The following is a 12367-nucleotide window of genomic DNA, read 5'->3' as shown; positions in this document are numbered from 1 at the left end:
GGTGTTGTTCCTCCAATTTGAAGGTGGTCTGAGTCTGGCAATGCATGAGACCATGGACAGACATGTGAGCAAGGGAATGGGATGGAGGATTGAAATGGTGGCCACTGGGCAATCCACGCTATTGTGGCAGACAGAACCAAGATGCTTAACAAAGCGGAGCTTTTTCAGTAAAAGATTTCCACCAACATATTTTCTATTAAAATGTAAGTTATTTTTTCCAGAAAGCAGATATTGAAAATCAGAAATACCATGAAATAATGAGCGGATCTGGTACGCAAGTAGAGGGGAAAACATAACTGATGATTCAGGTCAATTAACAAAGCCAATCAAGGGAATTGGCAGTGGTTATGGGGCAGTGGATATGGCAGTGAAGGCAGCTACTTCAGAGGAGTTGGCATGATCCTTGACCGCTCGCTATCTCTTTATGGAATTTGTTTCATTCTTTTTCTTTTTGCCAGAATGCACTGGAGTATGGCGACCTTTGCTATTCCTTGAAAGGCACGCAAAAGAAAGCATAGCATTGTATCTCAGTACATGCAACAGTAATAAAACTAAAATAATTTTAAAGGGAATAGAACCATAAAACACTACAGCACAGAAACAGACTTCTTCGGCCCTTCTAGTCAGTGCCGAACCATTTTTCTTTGCCTAGTCCCACTGACCTGCACCCAGTCCATAGCCCTCTATACGTCTCCCATCCATGTACCTGTTCAAATACTTCTTAACTGTTAAAATAGAACACTCATTCAGCACTTGAGCTGGCAGTTCATTCCACATTCACACTACATTCTGTGTGAAGAAGTTCCCCCAAACTTTTCCCTTTCACACTTAACCTATGTCCTCTGGTTTGTATTTCACCTATTCTCAGTGAAAAAAAGCCCATCTATATTTACTCTGTCTATCTCCCTCATGATTTTGAATACCTCTATCAAATCTTGCCTCATTTTTCTAAGCCTCAGGGAATAAAGTCCTAACCTGTTTAACCTTTCCCTGTAACTCAGTAACTGAAGTCCAGGCAAAATCCTAGTAAATCTTCTCTGTACTCTAAACTCTTTCTTATTGATATCTTTTCTGAAGTTAGGTAACCAAAACTGCTCACAATACTCCATATTTGGCCTCAGTAATGTCTTATACAACATTACCATAGCATCCCAGCTCCTATACTCAATACTTTGATTTATGAAGGTCAATATGCCAAAAGCTCTCTTTACAAACCCATCCCCACTCATCACTCCTCTTTCAGGGAATTATGTATCTGTATTCTCAGATCCCTTTATTCTACTGTACTCCCCAGTGCCCTACCATTCGCCGTGTACGTCCTTTCTTGCTTGGTCTTTCCAAAATGCTTGACCTCACACTTGTCTGCATTAAATTCCATCTGCCATTTTTCAGCCCATTTTTCCATCCGGATCTTGCCAGATCCCTTGGCAAATTTTCAAGACCTTTGTCACTGTCCACAATGCCTCCAAACTTAGTGTTATCTGCAAACTTGCTGATCCAATTGACCACCTTATTATCCAGATCATTGATATAGATGACAAATAACAATGGTTCCAGCACCAATCCCTGAGGCACCACTAGGCACAGGCCTCCAGTTTGAGAAGCAAACATCTACCACTTCTCTCTGGTTTCTCCAATCCAACCATTGTTGAATCCAGTTCACTGCTTCACCATGAACATGTAGTGTCTGAACCTTTCTGACTAACCTCCCATATGGGACCTTGTTAAAGGCCTTAATAAAGTCCATGTAGACAACATCCACAGCCTTTCCCTCATCAACTTTCCAGATACCCTCCTCAAAATAACATTGGTGAAACACTACCTGCTATGCACAAAACCATCTTGACTATCTGTTTTTTAATGCAACATGAAATTGTTATCTTTATTGATTTTCATATTTTTGTTAAATTTAATGTTTAAAGAATATTTTTCCTTTATTTAATTTTCAATCAACATGAATTTAAAGGTTGATTATCCTTAATGAGTTTCTGGCTATCATAATAACTGATTATTTAATCTCTTAGAAGACCTTCCAATAATATACCTTCTATGGACGTCAGATTCACTGGCCTATAATTTGCAGGGTTACTTTTGGAGCCTTTTTTGAACAACGGAACAAGGTGATTTACCCTTCAATCCTATGGTGCCACACCAGTGGCTAAGGACATTTTAAATATTCTGATAGGGCCCCTGCAATTTCTACACCAGCCTCCCTCGAGGTCCAAGGGAATATCTTGACAAGCCCTAGGGATTTATCCAACCCTTATTTGCTTTAAGACAGCAAGCATCTCCTCCTTTTTAATCTGTATAGGTTCCATGACCACACTGTTTTCCTAACTTCCCATGACTCTGTGCCTGTTTCCTGAGTGAATATTGATTTGGGGGAAAAAAACATTTAAGATCTTCCCCATCTCTTTTGGTTCCATCCAGTGCTGGCTACTCGGATCTTCAAGGGGTCTCCGATAGCTCAGTGATAAGAGCACTGGTCTTGTACACCAGGGGTTGTGAGTTTGTTCCTTGATGGGGCTTCATTTCTGTGAGAGACGTTGGATAAAGTGGTGATTCTCTGTCTTCCTTACGGTAGACAAAGTACAAGAATTTCATGTATGTTACATTCTAAATGTAGTATTACGTGACAATAATTTTACCTTTATCAATTTTGTCCATTACTATCCTTTTGCTCTTAATATTCCTTTAGAAACCCTTAGGAATTTTCTTCAACCTCATGTCCTTTTTTAGCCTTCCTGATTTCTTTCTTGTATTTGTAATACACCTGAAGTACCTCATTTGCTCCGTGTTCCCTATACCTGATATACACCTCTGCTCTTCCAAACCCGATCCCCAATATCCCTCAAATACCAAGGTTCCCTATGCCCACTAACCTTGCCTTTAATCCTGACAGGAGCATACAAATTCTGTACTCTCAAAATTTCACCTTTGAAGGTCCTCCTCTTACCTAACACATCCTTACCCGAAAACAACTTGTCCCAATCCATGCATTAAAGATCCTTCCTCATTTCCTCAAAATTAGCTTTTCTCCAATTTACAATCTTAACCCAAGGCCTAGACCTATCTTTCTCCATTATTAACTTGAAACTAATGACATTATGGTCTTTGGACCCAAAATATTCACCTGCACATACTCTGTCACCTGACCTGTCTGATTCTCTAATAGGAAATCAAGTATTACATCCTCTCCAGTTGGTACCTCTATATATTGATTTAGAAAACTTTTCTGAACACATTTCACAAACTCCAAACCATGCAGTCCTTTTACAGTATGGGAGTCCCAGTCAATATGTAGAAAGTTAAAATCTCCTACCATCACAACATTCTGTTTCCTGCTGCTATCTGCAATCTCTCTACAGATTTGCTCCTCCAATTCTCATTGACTATTGGGTGGTCTACAATACAATCCCATGAGTGTGGTCATACCTTTCCTGTTCCTCAGCTCCACCCATTTAACCTCAGTAGACGAGCCCTCTAGTCTGTACTACCTGAGCACAGCTGTGATATTTTCCCTGATGAGCAATAACACTCCTTCCCCTTTCATATCTCCCCGCCCCCACACCGTTCTATCACGTCTAAAGCAACAGAAGCCCAGAACATTGAGCTGGTAGTCCTGCCCCTCTTATAACCAAGTTTCACTAATAGCCACTAAAGGAATAGCATGGAAAATCATCTTCAGGGCTATGGGAAAAGAGAGTGAGGTGGGGTTGGAGTGTGTGGGGGGTGGGGTGGTGGTGGTGATGAGAATGATTAGTTTGCCCAATGGTGAACTGACATGAACTCAACAGGCCAAAAGTCCTTCTGTTTTGTAGTAACATCATATAACCATATAACCATTGATGGAGCGAAAACAGGCCATGTTGGCCTTTCGAGTCCGCACCGGGTCACTGATTTTATGCGCCTTCTTCAGGCAATGGTCCCGATGGGTTTGGCCCTCGAATTCCAACTTCAGTGGCATAATCCCATTCTATAAAATGGTTGTCAGCAAGTCTTTCAGCATGGAAAGGACATTTTCAATCATGTCATGCTGAAATAAATAGTACTATGTTATCTAATTTCTGGACCTTTATGTTTAATTAATGTGATTTTGAACAGCAAAAATAATGTACGTAAAGGTGATTGAACTTTTTGAACAATTAATAAAGTGAATTGATGAAGCTAGGGTGTTAGATGAACTTTAGTTAGGCATTTGACAAGATTATGAGAAGCATAAGTAGGTAGACAGAGGGGTGCAAACTGGGGTAGAAACAGATGGGTGCAAACAGAGGGGTGCAAATAGAGGTGAAACAGAGGGGTGCAAACAGAGGGGTGCAAACTGGGGTGGAAACAGATGGGTGCAAACAGAGGGGTGCAAATAGAGGTGAAACAGAGGGGTGCAAACAGAGGGATGCAAACTAGGGACGTCAAAACCAAAGAGTAGGTTTAAGGTGAGAAGGAGTTTTAAATGATCTTTGAAAGATGCCTTTTACACAGAGAGTGTTTGATATCTGGATCACAATGCCTGGGGAGGTGATGGAATCAGATATAATTACTGTGCTTAAGAGGCAGTTGGATGGACACTTTAAGAGGCAAAATGTTGAAGGATGCAGTGTAGATGGGCAAAAAGATTGGAGTGGACATGGTCGCACTTGATGACTGATTCTACAATTCTACAAGATTTAAAGATGCCAGGAGTTAAATCACTGAAAGAATGGTCTCTTTTGGTGATATAGAAGGAAATAGAAAAAAATAGAGAGTTGGATTGCATACATAATCAACCACGTTTAGATTGGTTATGCTGTGGTGCTAGTCGAATACTTTTCTCTAGCTCATTGGCCCAGGCCTTAGAATTACAAAAGCACAATTGTAACTACCACACCTCTATCCCTCTGCACATGTGGGAACAGGTTTGGCACTGAGGTCTGGAGCATCTGATGCTCTTTTAAGGCAGAGGCTGAAAGTCTGGCAGAGAAATCATCTTGATAAATCTGCCGTCAAAATGATTTAGTGGTAAATAGATCTTTCTGCAGCAGATGGATTGAATTAGGAGTATGAGGATATGATGTTTTGTCAATGGAAAAAGTCTGTCTTGATGATAGACTGGATGTCAAGGTTAATTTAAATCAAGCAGAAGATGAAGTACACACCTTCAGTGTCAACTGGAATGGGGCATATGGAATGGAAGTGCAAGAGATAAAATAAACTGGCCTCAAATTTGGAATGTAGAATCACAGGAAGCTATGAATTGGTGATGATGAGAAAATGCAACAATTTTCCTGGAGTTAATGGTGGTATGGCTGCATAGAAATGCATATTTTTTACTCCCTGCACTGGGAGTCACATATGAATAGATATGGGTTAAATGTGGAAGCCTCTGTCCAATTCCCCGACAGGAGAACTGTGATGGTTGATCAGTGAGAGCCAACTGTAGATTAGGTGGCAGCCACTGAAGGAGAATTCTCAACAGAATTGAAGGTTAGCTGAAAGAATGAGGAGCAAAACGCTTTGACTTCAACATTTTTGTGTCTAAGCTCGATGGAAACTAAACCAATCTAGCCAAAGTAGTTCGATTAAAAACTTGTTTAAAATTATACGGCAAGAGAATAGAAGTTGTGGCAAATAGGTAAGTCTGGGTTGAAAAGAGAATAACACCACCAAAAGATGAAAGGATTTCTGTGGGTTGCTTTAGATAAGGATGCGAGGAGTGCAATAATGGGAGGGGAGAAGAAGGGAAAATGATTTCGCCTGGATAAGAATGTCTTTTTGAAGGAAATTATTACAATTTGAAGGAGTCAGAAGATGCTCAAAATCCTGATTTCAGAAATGAAGTCTCTGAGCTCCGACACTCTGCGCTGAAGGTGAAGCAAGTTGTGCAATAATTGACAAGATCAACATTTATTATTCATTTTTGACAGCTTTTGAACAGGACAACATACCAAGTAATTTCAGCTGACAGTTAAGAGACAACCACTGGGCAGTGGGTAATAATATCTACAAATTTTCTGATGACACCATGGTTGTCAGCAGAATCACAAATGCCAATGAGGGAGCATACAGAAGGGAGAGAGATCAGCTCGTTGAGTGGCGTCACACCAACAAACTTGCACTCAATGTTCGCAAAACCAAGGAGGTGATTGTGGAATTCAGGAGGAAGTCAGGAAAATATGACCCACTCCTCATCGAGGGTTCAGTGGTGGAGAGAATCAAAACCTTCAAGTTCCTGAGAGGCAACATCTCCCAGGATCTGTGCTGGACTCTCCATGTCAGTCCAATCATGAAGAAGGGTTGCCAGCGGCTATATTTTGTGAGGTGTTTGAGGAGATTCAGTATGTCACCAAAGGCTCTCGAAAACTTCTGCAGATGTTCAGTGGAGAGTTTTCTGGCTGGTTTCATTACTGTCTGGGACGGAGGCACCAATACTCAGGTCAAGAAAAAACTCCACAGGGTTGTTAATTCAGCCTGCGACAACATGGGCATCAAACTTAACTCCATTGAGGACATCGACAAGAGGCGGTATCTTAAGAAAGCAGCCTCTATCCACAAGGACCCCCACCACTCAGGCCATGCCCTCTTCACACTGCTACCATTGGGGAAAAGGGTACAGAGGCCTAAAGTGGCATAAAGGCAGCTTCTTCCCCACTGCCATCAATGAACCAAAGGCACTACCTTAGATTGGCTTTTTGTGCACTATTTTTATTTATTTTTGTAAGGTGGTTTATATTAATGTTTGCACTGTGATGCTGCCATAAAACAATAAATTTCGTGACTTGTTCATGACAATAAATTCTGATTCTGATTCTAAAAGGAAATTTTATCATGAGAGTCCATTAAGAGTTTTAGGAAAATCCAATAATTCTATGGTTACGATTTTTGTTGCTAGCTTTTATTTCCTCTAATTATTTTAATTAATGGAAGCTAAACACCTCAGCTATTGTAATGGAATCTGAACTGATGAATCAACACCAGATCCTATTCAACTGGTCTCGCCACAAAACCATCATAAGAAACAAAATGAGAGGGCACAACCTCTTCTTCCTATATGAAGAGGAGGTTGAGCTTGACCTTGCTTGACAGCATAATCCTAGCTTGATAATTGTGGCTTACTGGCTTCATGTTAATGCTTAATGCTTTTGTGGATTCATCTGGCAAATAGTGCCGATGGAGGCTCAGAACAATTCATTAGTATTCAGACAACACTGTGCTAACTTTCGTTGCCAGAAGAAGAGCTGTCCATGAGGTAGAGGTTACCTGTGAGGATAGAGAGCATACTGCAGACCAGCACAAAGTTGGTCTGGGTGTTGCAGGGCTCCTCCTACCTGAGTGGTCCAGTCAGCAGAGGTTCTCGCATGCCGATTGTCTCCTCTGTGCTTCCAGATTTTATGGTTTTCAATATTCAAATCATGTGTGTGCGCACGAGCGCACGTGTGCACTCATTTGTGCAAATGCGCATATGCATACATGCCTTTGTGCAAGTAGGGGTGTGCGTGCATTCATTCAAGTGCGCATACGCATGCACGTATTTGTGTGTGTGCGTGTGTGAGAGTGATGCTGTTGGCAAAAAACAAAGATCACCTAGAGCTTGAAGAGATTGAAATTGGCTGTACCAGAGCTCATTTGTAGTGGCCACAAAACTGCTGGGAAGAAATGAAACATCTTGGTCACGTTTTTCACTTGTGCCACCCGCCATTCTCCACAATAAGGAGTGGATGACCTATGCACGGTTATTTTGATGGATGGAAAATGAAAGGCTGAAATGTAGTTCTTTTGCCAAGCTGATGTCCAGAGTAGGAAAGTCTTAAATGCTTACTAACAGTTTTGTATTTAATTAAAATATGGAAGACTGAAAATGACTGGGAGAAGATCAATAAAATAGATTGATGCAGACCCCATGAGGGACACCCTACAGGAGAAAAGATTAAATGCTAAATTGCACAAAATGTCAGTCATATGGCCATGGTGTTTCAAATATTGTGCCACAATAATCATTTAAAAGAGAGTGATTGAGATCAAGATTTTGAAAGGATATTCCCGATATTCCCTAGCTACCTTCTTGACTCATCTTTGAGTGAGAAGGTAGAATAAATGAATGGTTTCACGCCTGCTTTGCTAATCAAGTGTTCTAAACTACTTGCTAAAAAACATTGCTAATGTTTTCTCATCTCTTTGTTGTCTAGGTGCCTTCAAGAATGTGCCGATTCCTGTGAAGTGCATAGGTTTGTGAAACACTTTCTACATGTCAACCTATAACATGTGAATTCATGAGGAAATGGGCCAGACTTGGTGGTGGTGGTGAGTTCTCCAAGCCCCACTCTTAGACAATCAGAAATGTGATGAATGTAACAACATGAAATTTGAATTTTAAATTTAGACGTAGAGCACGGAAACAGGCTATTACAGCCCATGATTCAGCGTGTGCCACCGAATTGCACCCAATTGACCTAGACCCCCAGAATGGTAGGAGGAAACTGGAGCCCTCAGGGAAAACTCATACAGACATGGAGAGAATGTACAGACAATGCAGAATTTGAACCCCGGACCCAATCGCTGGTGCTGTAAAGGCGATGTCTTAACCTCTGCGCCAACCATGCTGGCAAATATATTGGCATATTTTCCCATTCTATTCATTAAAGATTTCTTCTGCCTTTGAAGATCTCTTTAGTGATATTCATTACATCAGTGTTTTTTGAATTAACAATGTTACGTTACTCATGCCAACTTCAATAGCTTTAGGATGTTGTAAATAGAATGACAGATCATACCACTCATTATTCTTTCATTGTACAATGGTACTTGAAAATCTGCTTTACATATCTCAGTTATTAGGCATCCCACCAGCTCTTCACGCCATAACTTTAACAGGAACAAGATCAAAATTATATTTAAGCATTTCTTCTACAATTCTCTGCTGATCTTCCAGAGAAGCGAAGATGGAGGCAGACTAAAAGAAGATGATGGCCGACCAGTTTAGCCATGCTCATGATTACACAAAGTACTTTTGTACACTGATCCCATCTGCCAAAGATACTTCCTATTTCAAGGCCATGCCAGACTTAAGGCAGCATGTTGGTTTCCTTTCTCTACAATGAGTAATCTTGTTCCCTTATTTCTTCAAACCTTACCTTTAATCCTTCCCTTCCTATTTCCATTCCAATTTGCCTACTGCAGTACCAGGTCAACACAAAGCCCTAGAACACCTGGAGAGCAAATACACATGCATCAGGATGCTCTTTAACAGATACAAATCAGCTTTTAACACCATCATCCCCTCAAAACTGAGCATCAAACTCCAAGATATGGGAATTAACACTCAACTGTGTAATTGGATCATGGATTTCCTCACCTCCAGACTACAATCAGTGAAAATTGGTAAGAACTTCTCCTCCACAATCTCCATCAGTACTGGAGCCCTACAGGGCTATGTTCTTAGACCCTTGCTCTACTCATTTTGCCCATATGTGTGGCTCGGTATGACAATAACACCATCTACAAATTTGCTGATGGTACCATGGTGGTGGATTCTATAAAATGTGCAATAAGTCAACATTCAGGAGGGAGAATTAAATTTAGCAGAATGGTGCAGTATCAACAATCTTGCTTTCAATGACACCAAAAACAAGGAGCTGATCGTTGACTTTAAGTAGGGAAAACCAGAGGTGTACAATCCAGTGGTCATTGGGCCATCAGGAGTGGAGAGGGTGAAAAAACTGAAATTCATTGGAGTCACTGTCTCAGAGGACCTGTCTGGATGCAACACACCAATGTCATTTTGAAGAATATACGTGAGTGCCTCAACTTCCTCAGGAGTTTGAGGAGGTTTGGTCTGACATCGAAAATTTTGGCAAACCTTAACAGATGTGTATTGGAAAGTATGCTGGCCTGCTGAATCATGACCTGGTATGGGGGTACGAATACCTCTGAGCGGAGTGCCCTGCAAAACATAATGGACACATTACCACCACAGGCAAAACCCTCTCCATCATCAAGAACATCTACAGGGAACACTGCTGTCAGAGAGCAGCAGCAATCATCAAGGATCCACACCACACAGCACATGCTCTGTTCTCACTGCTGCCACCAGGAAACCTACAGAGGCACTAGAAGTCTCATATTCAGGAACAGTTGAACTTGGTGGTGTGAGTCTTGAGTTAGCTAGACCTCTTTCCTGATGTGAATAGAAATAATTTTCTTTGCTTAAATATTATAGTAGGGGTTTATGTGCTGGTACTAAAACTAAAGGCTATTCAGGAATGCAAAAAGATGGAGATGGGATCAGATATATTAATTTAGCTGCAGACCTCTTGAAGGAATATTCATGTCATTTTCAGAGGTTGTAGAGAGATTGAGGAGTAATTTTAAGAGAGCATCATCAGGGACCTTTGAGGGCAATATATTTGGTATTTGATCTGAAGATGTAAAGAATCCACTAGTGACAAGATTGTTAGAAAATCTGGTGTGATTCTCTCATATTGGGATTTCCAAGACTGGATTATGAGATACTGATTTGCATATGAACTTGCAGAGAATGCATTCAGACAAAATATGTTGGAAGTGGCCAGCAGTGTTACACAGCTAGTGGAGTGGCTGTCTCACAGTGCCAAGAACTTGGGTTCAATCCTGATCCCAGTTGCAGTCTGTGTGGGCTTTTTGTATTCTCCCTGCGACTGTGTGGGTTTCCTCTGGATGTTCAGGTTTGCTCCAAAATCCCAAAGACACACAGTTTATTCCATTAATGAGCAACTGTAAACTGTTCCCTTGTGTGCAGGTGAGAGAGAGAATCTGGAGAGAGTTGATATGAATTAGAAATGGAATTGTTGTGGGTTTAGTATCAATAGATCGAGTGTCAGCATTGTGTCAGTGGGCTGAAGGACCTGTTTCCGAGCTGTGTCTCTAAAACTCCTCTATGTGCACAAGCATGTATTGGCAAACGTGCAACAGCACAGGTGTCACGGAAGTGGCCTCAAAATGATCAGCAGAAGATGTAAATGTGCACGTGGCATGAGTCTGCCTCAGTGCTATACAGGCGCTCCCCTATGGACGATGGCCTGACACACAGTTTTTCAAATCAGTGCTGTCAGTGTTTGAATCAGTGCTGTCATTTTCGAATTCTGATCCGTTCCTGTGCTTGCGGTACGCCGCTCTCTTGCGATTCCTGAGGAAGACTCTGCCTGTTAAACCATCAATAAGTGTTGATACCCCAGTGCTTTCAAGTGTCGATGACACAGTGTCTTCAATGAGCTATTCTCGAGCATCGTCAGAAGAGAGTGAAATTGATGACCGTGTCGCTTTAGCATACCCACCATCCAGCAATTAATTTTAGTTCAATGCCTCAAACATTCTTCATGCCCAGTGTGCTTTCAGCTGTATACATTAATCGTCTTTCAGTGTGGAATAAAGATGTTCAAAATTTAATTAAAAAAATGGTAGGTGCAGTATTCTTTTTTTGACATGATTTTTTTGACTTACGATGGGTTTGCCGAAACCAGCTTTCTCCATTGGCACGGTGACACACGGGAGCAGCAGACAGCTTCAACTGGAAATATTACACAAAAATGCTGGAGAAACTCAGAAGCAGAGAGATACCTGTAGATACATGACCAATGTTTCAGGCCTGAGCCCTTCATCAAGGTATGAGCAAAAGCAAGCAAGTTCCTGAATAGAATAGGGGCAGGGGAAAAGCACAAGGTCACAGGGAAGAGACCATAGGTGGATGCGGAGGGATGGCACAAGAGAAATGGGGGAGGGGATAGCTCACTGAATAGAGAGGGAAGAGGGGTGGAGAGCTGGGGGAAGGGAGACAGAGGGATAGTGAAGAGAGGGAGACAGGGGTGTGGCCCACTGGTAACTGGCAATGTTAAACTGAGGCTCAGACAGATATTTGGTGTTGCTCCTCCGATTTATGGGTGGCCTCGGTTTAACCGTGCAGGAGGCCATGGACAAACCTATGGGTTTGGGAGTGGGGTGTGGAAGTGAAATGGTTGGCCACTGGCAGATCCCTGCCATTGCTGTGGACAGAGTGAAGGAGCTCAATGAAACAATCTCCCAGTCCATATCCAGTCTCTCTCTGATGTGAAGGCCATAATGGGAGCACCAGTTGCAGTAGATGACCCTGTAGATTCACAAGTGAAATGTTGCTTCATTTGGAAGGACTCTTGGGGCCCTGAATGGCGGTGAGGGAAGAGGTCTGGGCGCAAGTGTATCATTTGCAATGGGCACAGGGAAAGGTGCCAACGGGGTGATTCGTGGGAAGAACTAGTGGAAGAGGGAATCATGGAGGGAGCAGGCTCTGCAGAAGGCAGAAAGGGAAGGAGAGGGGAAGGTGTGTCTGGTGGTGGGATCAAGTTGTAGGTTATAGAAATTGTGGGCGATAGTATGTTAGATG

This window comes from Narcine bancroftii, chromosome 1 (genome assembly GCF_036971445.1).
Source record: "Narcine bancroftii isolate sNarBan1 chromosome 1, sNarBan1.hap1, whole genome shotgun sequence".
Taxonomy (NCBI): Eukaryota; Metazoa; Chordata; class Chondrichthyes; order Torpediniformes; family Narcinidae; genus Narcine; species Narcine bancroftii.
The sequence above is the reverse complement of the archived record's forward strand: the minus strand, read 5'-3'. Positions refer to the sequence as shown.